At 32.4% G+C, this 12500-nt stretch overlaps 1 protein-coding gene across 11 annotated transcripts in view; it reads right to left on the bottom strand.

Annotated features, from left to right (window-relative positions):
* Positions 1–12500, bottom strand: part of LOC106868068 (parathyroid hormone 2 receptor) — a 729233-nt gene that overhangs the window by 370389 nt on the left and 346344 nt on the right. The window contains exon 3 of one of the 11 annotated variants that reach the window (XM_089359344.1): positions 6246–6292. The exons of the other annotated variants lie outside the window; for them this stretch is intronic. The gene's annotated coding sequence lies outside the window, so the exon portion shown is untranslated. The remainder of the gene's footprint in view (positions 1–6245; positions 6293–12500) is intronic. 11 annotated transcript variants of the gene reach the window in all.

Here is a 12500-nt window from a genome sequence, read left to right as displayed (position 1 = left end):
TACATACAAGTATATATATATATATATATATATATATATATATATATATATATATATATATACATATGTATAAATATATTCCTGTGTGTGTATAAAAATTTGGAAATAGATGTATTTGTGTGTGAGTGTGTGTATGTATATTCATATGTCCATAGACACACACAAAGACACACATATACGTTTGTTTACTTAATTCTCTAGTTTGGCTATCTACATGCATAAGATCAGCCGAGTTTCTATAAACCTATCTAAATTTAGCTCTAAATAGCTAAATCGTATTCTAAGACATAAGTAGATTTTTTTAATACTTAGCTCACATTTACGCAAACATCTTTTGTGCAGATCCTTCAAGCATGACATATTTCTACAACACACACACATACGCATATATATATATATATATATATATATATATATATATATATATATGGTGGATTCTCTTGTCGTGGATGACAAATGAGAATCCAGTAAAATTATGTGTTGATCATATTCTATGGACACGAACATGTCTCTTGAGGCCTGCTGGTGACTTGTAAACCTTTTGGCATATGGAACAAGTTGAGGACTCAACTTTCATGAATGCATACTTGAACGAAGTTGATCCCGGTGTTGGAGTCGATTTTGCTCAATTTTTTTTTTAACTGAAGAAAAGCAGGGCTGGTGCTAGGTCCTACGTACTGATGCTGTGTTTTCCCAGGAAGAAAAGGGAATGCTGCATCGTTTCAGATTGTCTTTCAGTTTGTTTATATACACTAATTCGGTCAAATATTTCATACTTAATTTCGTTATTTTCTCCCGAGCAACTACTACTACTACTACTACTACTACTACTACTACTACTACTACTACTACTACTACTACTACTACTACTACTACTCTATATTGTACACATTCGTAAATATATAATTTATTACTTTGTGCTACCGGTTGGTACTAAAAAAGTGACTTCACTAATAATATAACCTCAGGAATGATTGCCTCCGTTTACTGAAGTGGCTCTTTCTTTTTTGGTGTCACCGGTTACTACTCAAAACTTCGTTTGTAATCGCATCTGTACTCAGTCTGAACAACAGCCTAGTTTCCTGGATAATTCAAATTATGATCGATTAATTAGGAATTTATTCTCATGGAGCCATTGGTATCTTATGACCAGCGTTCTACGAATAAGAAGAATTATCCATCCACAAATATAATGTTTATTACTTGCTTTCTAGATCGTTTCAAGCAATCGCGTTATTCAGAAGGCAATCCGATCAATGAGAGTCCTTTTCCTCATTTATGTGAAACTTTAAGTGATTAAATTTAAGTCATTCTAGGAATTCAAATGTATGTACGTAAATATATTTGCATTTATCTCTCTATTTATGTGTGTGCATGTGTGTGTTCTAGAAACCTCAACATTCCCTTAGGAATGTCCCATGCAGTGAACATCTAGATATCTGTGCAAATAGAAAATTTAAAATATTCCAATTTTACAAAATAAACGATGAAAATGTCCAACTATGAAAGGAAAAAGAAGAATACTTTATAAGAATTCTAAATCCAAAATTAAACCGAAAATATCCAACGATCCATATATGTATATATAGAAATACACACACACACACACACACACATACACACACACACACACACACACCCACACACGCACACACACACACACACACACACACACATATATATATATAAATATATAAGTAGGATTCATTTGAATTAAGTACTTAAATTGAAGCACTTTGTTAGGTCAGAATAATATACACACACAACAACATGTAAATGTCAAATTGAATGCATAAGTAACGATATTCTTTCAATGTATATAAACTGAAATAGTAACAGAATCACTGTAAATGCTTTTGTTCCATGGATTTAAAACTATGATAAATCATTTTGAATGTCCTTTATGATGATGTTCATGAATTCATCTGACTAAAACAATTTCTTTACAATGATGCAATATTTTCGTTAATTAATTGAAGAATCGATAGAAACGGCCGTAATGGATTGACACCGGTATCTCTGCTGTTACTCATTTATATTAACACACACACACACACACACACACACACACACACACACACACACACACACACACACACACACACACACACACACACACACACACACACACACACACACACACACACACACACATATATATATTGACAATATTAAAGATAAGGATTACTCCGAGGTAGCAGTAGCATTACCTTTAATTGTATAATTATAAACTGCCTTCTAAGTCCAACACATGTTTCAATTGCACCGATTAGTAATCGTTGCAAGTACAACCCCACTACAAAACGGTGCACAAAGCAAACCTGCAGAATTCTTTGCCACTACAGAAGCCGAAAGCGAGGCAGAAAATTTGAGTACATCAATATCAAAGAATAGGATGTAATACTGGCAATAGATGATCTGGACGCAAGCTCAGCTGTTGGCCCCGAGAGATTCTCAGCAATCCTTCTTAAGTCATGCAAACGAACCCTTGCAAAACCACTGAAATTGTTTTTAGAGCTTCCTTACAAACATTAAGCTTTCGGATAAACTGAAGGAGTGAATAATATGATTTATTCATAAAGGAGGGAGCATAGAAGATGCAAAATCTACAGGCTTAAAATCTCTGACCTCACACATCAGCAAGGTTATGGAACAAATAGTCCGAAGGAAATTAATTGCATTCCTTGAAGAGAATGATTTGCTGACAGATAACCAGCACGGTTTTCGACAGGTAGAAACTCCCTGACTCAGCTCTTGCAGCATTACAATTAGGTGCTAAAGCAGCTCTCAACAACTCAAATATGGAAGGGATGTACCTCGACTTTGCAAAAGCCTTTGACAAAGTCGACTGTGGTATAATATGTTACAAACTGTGTAATCTTGTCGTAGTTGGAAAACTTGGAGAATGGCTACATGACTTTCTAAGAGATAGAAGTAAGGTAGTGGTGGCCAACGGGGCCACCTTAAAGGAAGCACAAATAATAAGTGTTATTCTACAGGGCACAGTCTTAGTGCCGCTGCGATTCATAGTGGCCCTCTCAAACATGTCCTCAGCAGCTCAAATAGTCACCCTTGCTGGCTATGCAGATAATGCAAATGTCTCTCAGAGGGTACAGAACCCAGGAGAATTTGCACATCTGTAACAGGAGTTGGATACCATATACAGGTGGGCAGAAAAAAATAACATACAGTGTAATGCTGTAAAATTCCAAGCCCTACTCTATCAACAGACGAAGTCCAACGAAAAGCAGACAAGATGCACTGAAACAGTTTGGGATTCAAAGGACTACAGCTCTTCGGTATCCTCCCACAAAGCCTGAGGGACCTGCATGGCGTAGATGTAGGCGTTTTCAAGGCGAAACTGGATCTCCTGTCAAGAGTTCAAGATGAACCTATCTCAAGGCAAGAAACACGGATGAAGGCAGCTACGTCAAACTCCCCCATTCACCAAGTGTTACATATAAGAGGAGGTTCATTGAAAGTGTAGCAAAGGAAACGGTGGTGTTCCAGCATGACCGCAGCTGCCGGTTTGAAAATAAAAGAGAAAAAGTGTTTGTATATATATATATATATATATATATATATATATATATATATATATATATATATATATATATATATATATATATATATACACATATATACAAAACTGACGAAAACTGAATGAAGCCCGTCGTGTATATATATAATATTTTGTATGTGTGTGTCTCTGTGTTTGTGTTTGTCTTCCATCATTGTTCTTGTGCTTACGTCCCCATAACAGTGGTTCGGCAAATAGTGCCCGAAAGAGTATGTACCAGACTTAAAAAAAACTTAAGCACTGGGTCAATCCGTTCGACTAAAATTCATCAAAGGGGTGCCCCAGCATGTCCGCCGTTAAGTGACTGGAACAAGCAAAAGATAAAAGATGAAATATAAAAGACATATGAAACAAGCTAATCTGTACCGCAAAGATCATAGATAATGCCATACCACCCAAAAATTAGTCTTTAGAGTAATATAAGAGGATGTTCAATATATATGTGTACCTGTGTAGTTACATTGTAAGTGTGTATATCTGCCTGGTGCAAGTATTTCCAGAATTCAAATATGTATATGCATATGTATTTACATGTATATGTATTTATGTGTGTGCATATGAACAATGCATAAATATATATTAAAAAAATCCAGAACTCAGACAAGCACAGACGTGCATATCATGTTTTTATTATCCCCTAAATAATAATATGATATACAATATGTTTCATGCTATTGATCCATTTGCCTTATTCATCATAATGATTGTATTTATATCTTGGTCTGATATTAAACGAAAAGGAAATATGTTCAGCTATTATTCTGCAGTGACTGAGATTCGTTATCAGAAAACACCAAATTAAGATTATTACCCTAATTTTTGAAATTGATATAGTTATTGAAATGATGGTCAGTTTTGATTTGCTGATATTGAAAATTTCAATATTTCTTCCTTCACTAGTCTTATTTTGTAATTTTAGAAGCATATGTGAAAGAAGGATGTGGTAGGAAAAGAAGAAATAATACAGAAAGCTATTTGTAAATTCAATATCTGTGGCTTAGTCAATTTGAAATTGTTGTTGTTGCCATTGTTGCTGTAGCTGTTATTGTTATTACTGTTGATGTTGCTGAATTGTCCTAATGAACATTGTTCAGGCAGATCGATGAAACGGAAACTGTAATTCTGACAATAGAGAGAAAGCTACAAGGCCACTAAGTCCGAATGAACAATGCTTTAGATTAGTCTGAGAACAAGGTAAACACTTTAAAACATTGTTTGGGATAGATTGCCGAAGAATCCTTAATATATTTAACAGTCTATATTTAAAACAATTGTTGAACGTTCAGAGTTTAGTTCCTAATTTCTCACATATAACTACAGAATAGAAGTTGTTTTTGATTCACGGATATGTATTTCATCGATTTGCATAGGATGAAAGTCAAATATTAACGAAAGCAATCCGGTCTAAAATTTTTCTACTGTATTCAACAAAGCCTGAAATATTTTCTTTTTGTTCTATTCAAAAGTTTATGTCTGTGAGTAATCCAAGATGAGAACTTTCACATTTGAAATATGCAAAAGTGACATAAAATATCACATCGATATTCTATGAAAATGTTGCTTTGGAGATTTTCTCAAAATGTTTATCAAGGAAATTTTTTACCATTCCAGCAGAGAAAGGCCTAACAGAAAAGATGCGTGCAGCAGAGAAAGAAAAAAGAAAGAAGTGTTCAATGGAGAAATAAGAAAAAGGAGAGGGAGAGATAAAGGGGAGAATAATACTAGAGGGTGTGAGGGAAAAGAGAAATGGATTAAAAAGCCAATTTCTCAACCCTTTTTCTCTCTTTTTGTTTTTCTTATTTATTTAAGATAGAATGGAGATTAGGTTGAAATGGCATAAAAATACCAAATAAATACATGAAAATCAAAATATTGATTATGTTGGAGAATTATTGAATATTAAATGAAAGAATACATTTCACAATGCCAATTTTCTTTTCTAAAGAGCCGACAACGTTCCTTTAATACTATGTTTTTGTCAAATTTAACTATTAATAAACATCACTACAAAAATTGTTGTAGCCGGCAAGTATTTAATTCCATCGTAAACTAAACAAATACAAAGAAAATGTGTCATGGTTACCAAATGTACAGCTTCATTTTCTCTGTATGTGGCATAATATAATCTAAAATGCTGCTGTTTTTCTATAACCCTTGAAATCGAGCTCTCAAATTTAAACAAAGAAATACATTTTATGTAAAGGACTGCAAACCATTAAGACGGCAAATAAAGAGGAAATAGAAGAGATATAAAGCAAGGATTTTTCCAATATATTTCGCTTAATAGCATGGTATTTTCACATGGCATTAATAGATTATTTAATAACTGAAAGGCAAGATATTTTTATTACACTTATGTGATGAAGGAACGTGTAGACATGTTTGTTTTTGTATCATCAATTCCACTCATAATATATGCATGTTCACGCACTTTACTCTGGCTTACACACATTAAAACATTAGTTTCAAATTTCATTGTGATGTACAAATCTGAAATACCAAATGTTTTTCCTTTAACTGCAATTGAATATATTTGAACAAGAACAATGAACTAAGAGCGAACGAATCTATCCATCAAATTGTAACTTCTGTGATTAGCTAAACATAAGAAACATGAAGTTACAATAAAATACTAATATTTTTCAAACAATCCAAAGTAGCTTACCTGACCAGTATGAAGAAAATAACTGAAGCATCAAATTTCGTACTTACCTAAAAAAAAAAAAAAAAAAAAAAAGTAATATATCAATAATCATGGGGTAATATAGAGTATCAATGATTTTTAACTTGATCAAAAACAGAACAGAGAAAAGAATTGCATGGGTAGAGGGTTCAAAATTATGAAATGATCATGGATATTGTCATTAATATCCATAAAATGAACACATCCTTCTATTGAGTATAAACTGTTTACATTGCGAAATTTTGATCGAACAAATAGTAGCTGATCCGTCCATTTTCACCTGGATATTGATGCGACTGCGAACCTATTACATTTCTGAGAAAAGAAAGAAAGCATTGTACAGAGACTTGGAGACTCAGCTAAACTTACTCAGCATAAAAAAGAAAAAAAAGAGATGATCCAGTATAAATTCATCTGACGAAGCTAAATTTTTTAAAACAAATTTAACATCAATATTCTACAACGTAGGATATATATATATATATATATATATATATATATATATATATATATATATATATATATATAGGCTGTTACAGAAACAGTACTCTACAAAATTCACACAGCCCAGAACATATCAGAACTTAGAGATATGTTGTCACTTAACGATATGGTCAACGTTGAACAAGGAATAGTATCTCTTCACCGTTACATGCCTTGCTGTATGCGCATTACATCAAGAGTCACACATTATACAGCAGTTTCTTACACTCTGCTATTAGTGTAGGGAACAATCCCCCGAAGCTGTATCCGGAGTCATTGTATGCACAACGGGAACGCACACACACACACTTCCTGTCATTCGATCTATCGTGAATGTAAACTTGTGATTGAACATGTATCTTCGCTTTAATTACAAATAGATTTTATTTTAATTGGAAAATCCAATAAAAAGTCTTTTTTCTTCTCTAAAACCCTTAGTGACAGGAATAAAATTTCCCTAGCTACAATTAGGAAAGTAATCCACTTTACAGCTCACTTTCCTTAAAACTTTCCGTTTTTAGACAACGCTCATCAAGTTTCTTTAAATCAGGAATTGCTTTTCCTGTTGCTTTCTCTTTAAAACACCAAATATTGAGAGAATGATGTTACAAGCTGAACAACTAATGTATATTCTAAAACCATTTCTGGCATAAATGAATATGTAACTATCACAAAATGCAGCTTTCACCGTCTTTGTAATAAATATACTTCCAAATGAGATGGAAGTAGTGAGGTACTGGATAATCGAATTTACATGGTAGTTTTTCGGTGATATAAATTCATCAATGTTGTTAAATTCACTGTTAAGGACTATATAAGCACTCATATCTTTCCATTCCCTTTACCTAAAATATTAGAGCCCGTGCAGTGTTAGCAACAAATGATATTTGATATTTTCACGGGAGCCATTGATATGAGTGGTTAAGGTATGTGGAAAATATTTGAAAATTCGTATCGAAGTTTATTTCTAAGTATCCATCAAGCTAAGCTGAAAGCAAAAGTGTCTCTAATTATATATAGATACATACACGCAGAAATTGTATCGGGAGAGACAATCTCGTTTTGTAGGAAACACACACAACCGAACTATAAATGGGCACACCTATACTTCAGTTAGCGCCATTTTGTTTTCCTCTAGTTAACACACATTATAAAATATGTATACGGGATATAAAATCGAGTTCCCTTATTGCTTTGTTTAGAAACTGTAATAAAGATTTAATTGACAGAGCAATCTAACACGTAATAAAGAATATGAAACTCTATCCAATGGGCGAAGTTCTACGTAACCCGTTTCACACGGCTTCCAATATATATAGCACCTTAAAGTTTCTCAGTCTCTAAAATTATGGATGAAGATATCGGATAATATAGTCGCCAACATAAAAAAGAATAGAAGCTGAAGGATGGATATAATATGATCGTAGATTTTCTACGTTGATAAGGGTATGAAACTACATGTGGCAGTATTTGAAGGAAAAACAGCCACAACTAGAATACAAGATGATGCAAGGTAATGTTAAAAGGAAAAAGGAAAAACAAATCTATTGGAAAGATGTCCAGCTTAGTTTTGATAATGTTAATTTGTTCATAAATAAATTATTAACTGGATAGAACGTGTGTTTATCACCATTAGCTTTGCTTGGATGGGAACGATATATCAGTTAATACCATACTACACATACTCGCTACAATAATGTTTGCTCACAACCAATAACTGAATGCTAGATATCTCTGTTATCGTCTTCACAGAACCGTTGATAGACTATGAACCACAAAATCTACAAGAAAATCTAGTAGAAAACTATGTGAAAATCCCCAGTTTTGAATCGTTACTAAGTTGAATCCAAGAGAATCTGTATTATATTGTAACATTTGCTTCGTTCACATGTTTCATGGAAAGCTATCGATAACACAGTTTTGTTGGTATGAAATATTCTCTGAAGGAAAAATTTTTTTTTTTACCTTTTGATTACTTCCTATCGAACGTTGTCGATCACATGGGAATATTAAAGTGGTACTGAGCACTTTTAAAACTCGAAATAAGCCATTGCATTTTCACAACACATGACGAATTCGTATAATTACATCTCTGTAGCAATTCTTTCAACTGTCAAAACATTAGTTATCTGGGATCTTTTTTAAAACGGGGGCCACATTTTTCATTAACGAAACACTTTGAAACTTGGAACACTGGTAGAATGTGTCATATAAAACATCTTTTTCTCTTAGTCTTCTTAAAAAAAAAGAAATCCCTAAGTTATTCCATGTTAAAATTGTCGTATTTCTGTAATTTCAACCAATCACTGACGTCCATTCAGCCGATATACATTAAGTGCCGACTACATAAACAAACGATTCTGAAACAATTCTATCGGTGATAGGGTTAGGGTTAGGGTTAGGGTAAAACAGCAAATTTAAAAAGAAAAAAGCAAATAAAACGAAGAAAAAAAAAAGAAAATGAAAAAAGCAAATTTAAAATGAAAAAAGCAAATAAAACGAAGCTATGGCTTAATCAGCCAAAGGAGTAAATGTAAACAACTGAATACTTGTCAGTGATTGGTTGAAATTATCGAAATAAGACAATTTTTTACATGAAATAAATTCGAATACAAAAATATTTTTCTGTTCTATAACACAAAATAGATAAGTATACGAAGTTTGAAAGTCTTTCGGTACCAAAAACACTACGTAAAACATTAATGAAAAATGTGGCCCCCGTTTTATAAAAGATCCGTTATCATTCTAATACTTCATATATCTCGCATTCCTAAGGCCTTTCTAACAGAAACAGGAAAAACGTCCGCAAGAGATGCTCGATTTGTGATGAGACAATAACAAAAATCCCCCCAAAACAGGCATGTATTTAATAATCATCTTATTTCCTCATCGAAGATTTACATTGCTTTAGACTTGAAAAGATCAATATTATATTACCACATTTGAAAGCAATAAAGGTTTATGGACAGCTGTTTGCAGAAGTAGACTATAAATTCTTTGCTATTTTTGTATTTCTTCGTGATTTCGTTTTCTAATATTTTTCTTTCTAAATGGTTAAAACTAAATGCAAATATATTTACAGTCAGTCTAGCAAACGAATTATACTTGATATATTGAGTTTATCAGCTGCTAATATACTAAAAGAAGTAAATGAAGCTGTTTTAATTATGTATGTTTTCTTTCTTTTGATACTTTAAATCCCCCTTATATGGAAGGTATTGTTTATAACAAAAACCTCAATACCAAAACTTTTACATCGGAATTGAGACAAGAACAACGGAAAATATTCATTGAATCGTTGTTCTGAATCTTTTAGATGCTCTCTGCATTAAATTTCAGCTTTTAAGATCGTTGCTTAAACAAAGAGTAACATAAACAAGTGAGCAAGAAAAGGAGATATAAACATGTAAATATTTAATGATATTCATAAATGTTTCGTTTTTCACACTCTCTAATTTTAAATAAAATCTTCCGAATTCGTAACTATACTAAACAGTGTTTACAATTACCCGCCAATAAAATAGCAGAAACACATACTCTTTCGTAATCGGCACTCACATAAAATTACCACTACGTCCTACACAATTGTCATTTAGCGATATAACTCAACCTACACATTATATGATCCTAGACAATCACCACATAGTAATATGGCAAAACCCACGCAGCACATGATCTTTACTGTCATCTCCTAATAATATGGAAAACCTACGCAACACATAGCGTTTATAATTCACATGAAACAAAATAACACAAAACATAGTCAAGCACCACATTTTAGAATACATTCCATTTATCGATAACAACTCACGGAATACATATTCTGTACAATTGCCACCCAATAATACAACACAGCTCATGCAAACCATACAGAACGTATTCTATTATCACTACTCTACACAAAATTCACAGGGTACACAACAAACGGCTGAAGCAATCTTAGACACGAGCAAACCAATTCCTGCAACAAAACAATGCATGTTTCATACAAACACAATTTTATATCCCCAAAAGATAATGCAGCACCTGGTAGTGCATATATACTCGAACAAAACTATGGAAGTCATAATTATAGTAAGAGTAATGAAGTTTAAAGTGTTCGTACATTCTCATTATTAGAAGCATATGAAAGAAGATACCTTTCACAAGTTGCTGTAAAGCGGTATGAAAGAGTTTTGTTCACGGTTGCACGAATTTCAGTATGAGACACGACAGAACTGAATGTTTTATACATACGAAATTTCTTACAAATATTGGAACATTTCGTGCGGATTAAACGTCTCTGAACATTTTTATATATATTATATGATAATATCTCTCTATCTCTCTATCTATCTATCTAGTAGATAATGTATAAATATATATGCACACACACATACATAAACGAGTGTGTGCGTACGTATGCCTGTATGCATGTGTGTATGTATGTATGTATGTATGTATGTATGTATGTATGTATGTATGTATGTATGTATATATATATATATATATATATATATATATATATATATATATATATATATATATATATATATATATATATATATATATATATATATATATATATTATATATATATATATATATATATGTATTACATTTATATAAATTTGCTATTTTAGATTTTGCACATTATTGATCCAGGATATTTGTTAGTCGCACCAAATGGGGGCAGTCTTTTAAGCCATGTTTTAGGCTATTCAAGCAGGGATTTCTTCTTTACTGAAATGTATCCAGGTGTCGTTGGTTTGTCAGATATTTTTTAAAAGTATCTATTTTAATATTATGGAGTCTGTTTCTAATATTTTTTCGAGATAATGTTCAACATGAGGACCAGCTGACATAAAATGAAGTTGAGACATTGACTTTTGTAGAAGGCGTAGGGTTCTAGGGTCCAAGCTTAGATGACTTTATATACAATCTATTTATATACTCAATATATACATATGCGTGTTTGAGTTTATAGATATACACTTCTGAAATAAATGTATATGGGCAGAAGCATGTGTATATATGTATGTATCTATATATGTGTATACGTATATGTGTGTATATGTATATATGTATATGTGTGTGTGTATGTGTGTGCATGCGAGTGAGTGTGTGTATTCACAGACTCCACTAATAGACCACTGGTCAAGAAGAGACTATAGTGGAAAATACTTGTCCAAGGTGTTCTTTGGAGCCCCCAGATAACATATATGATAACCGGGAACAGCGGATAGCTATCAAGAGAAATAACTATCATCGTTACTCGTCCTCAAATAGAAAAATAATAGTCTTCTTTATTCTTTGAACGATTTATAAGAAATACGGAACATTACTGCCGTGAAAGTATATTCTGGTTTTGGTACAATTTCCGAAACACTAGAAGTTTTGCACAGAATTTGAAATATGGCGGCGAAATTTAATAACGTAAGTAGCAATGTACATTTGATGTTATTTATAGAGACTACAGATGTCTAAAAATATACGTAATACGATTTCATAAGATCATGGCTGACAGAACCCCCTTCCTCACCAAAGCCCCAGAAACAAAAACAAAAACAAATTTGTTTTCAGAATATTTCATAGAAAATCTTAATCAGAATTTCTTTCCATTTTCACTTTCATTTATTTCTTTTAACTATTTTCATCGCACTGTTATTTCATCATCAGAATTCGAATATTTGTTTTTAAACTTATTTCATTATAATAAATATAGCTAAAAGCTTCTGACGGTATTTTTTTATGATACAGGGATTGAATTTGACAA

The sequence above is a fragment of the Octopus bimaculoides genome, chromosome 1, assembly GCF_046866305.1.
Source record: "Octopus bimaculoides isolate indiv1 chromosome 1, ASM4686630v1, whole genome shotgun sequence".
NCBI lineage: Eukaryota > Metazoa > Mollusca > Cephalopoda > Octopoda > Octopodidae > Octopus > Octopus bimaculoides.
The sequence above is the reverse complement of the archived record's forward strand: the minus strand, read 5'-3'. Positions and strand labels throughout refer to the sequence as shown.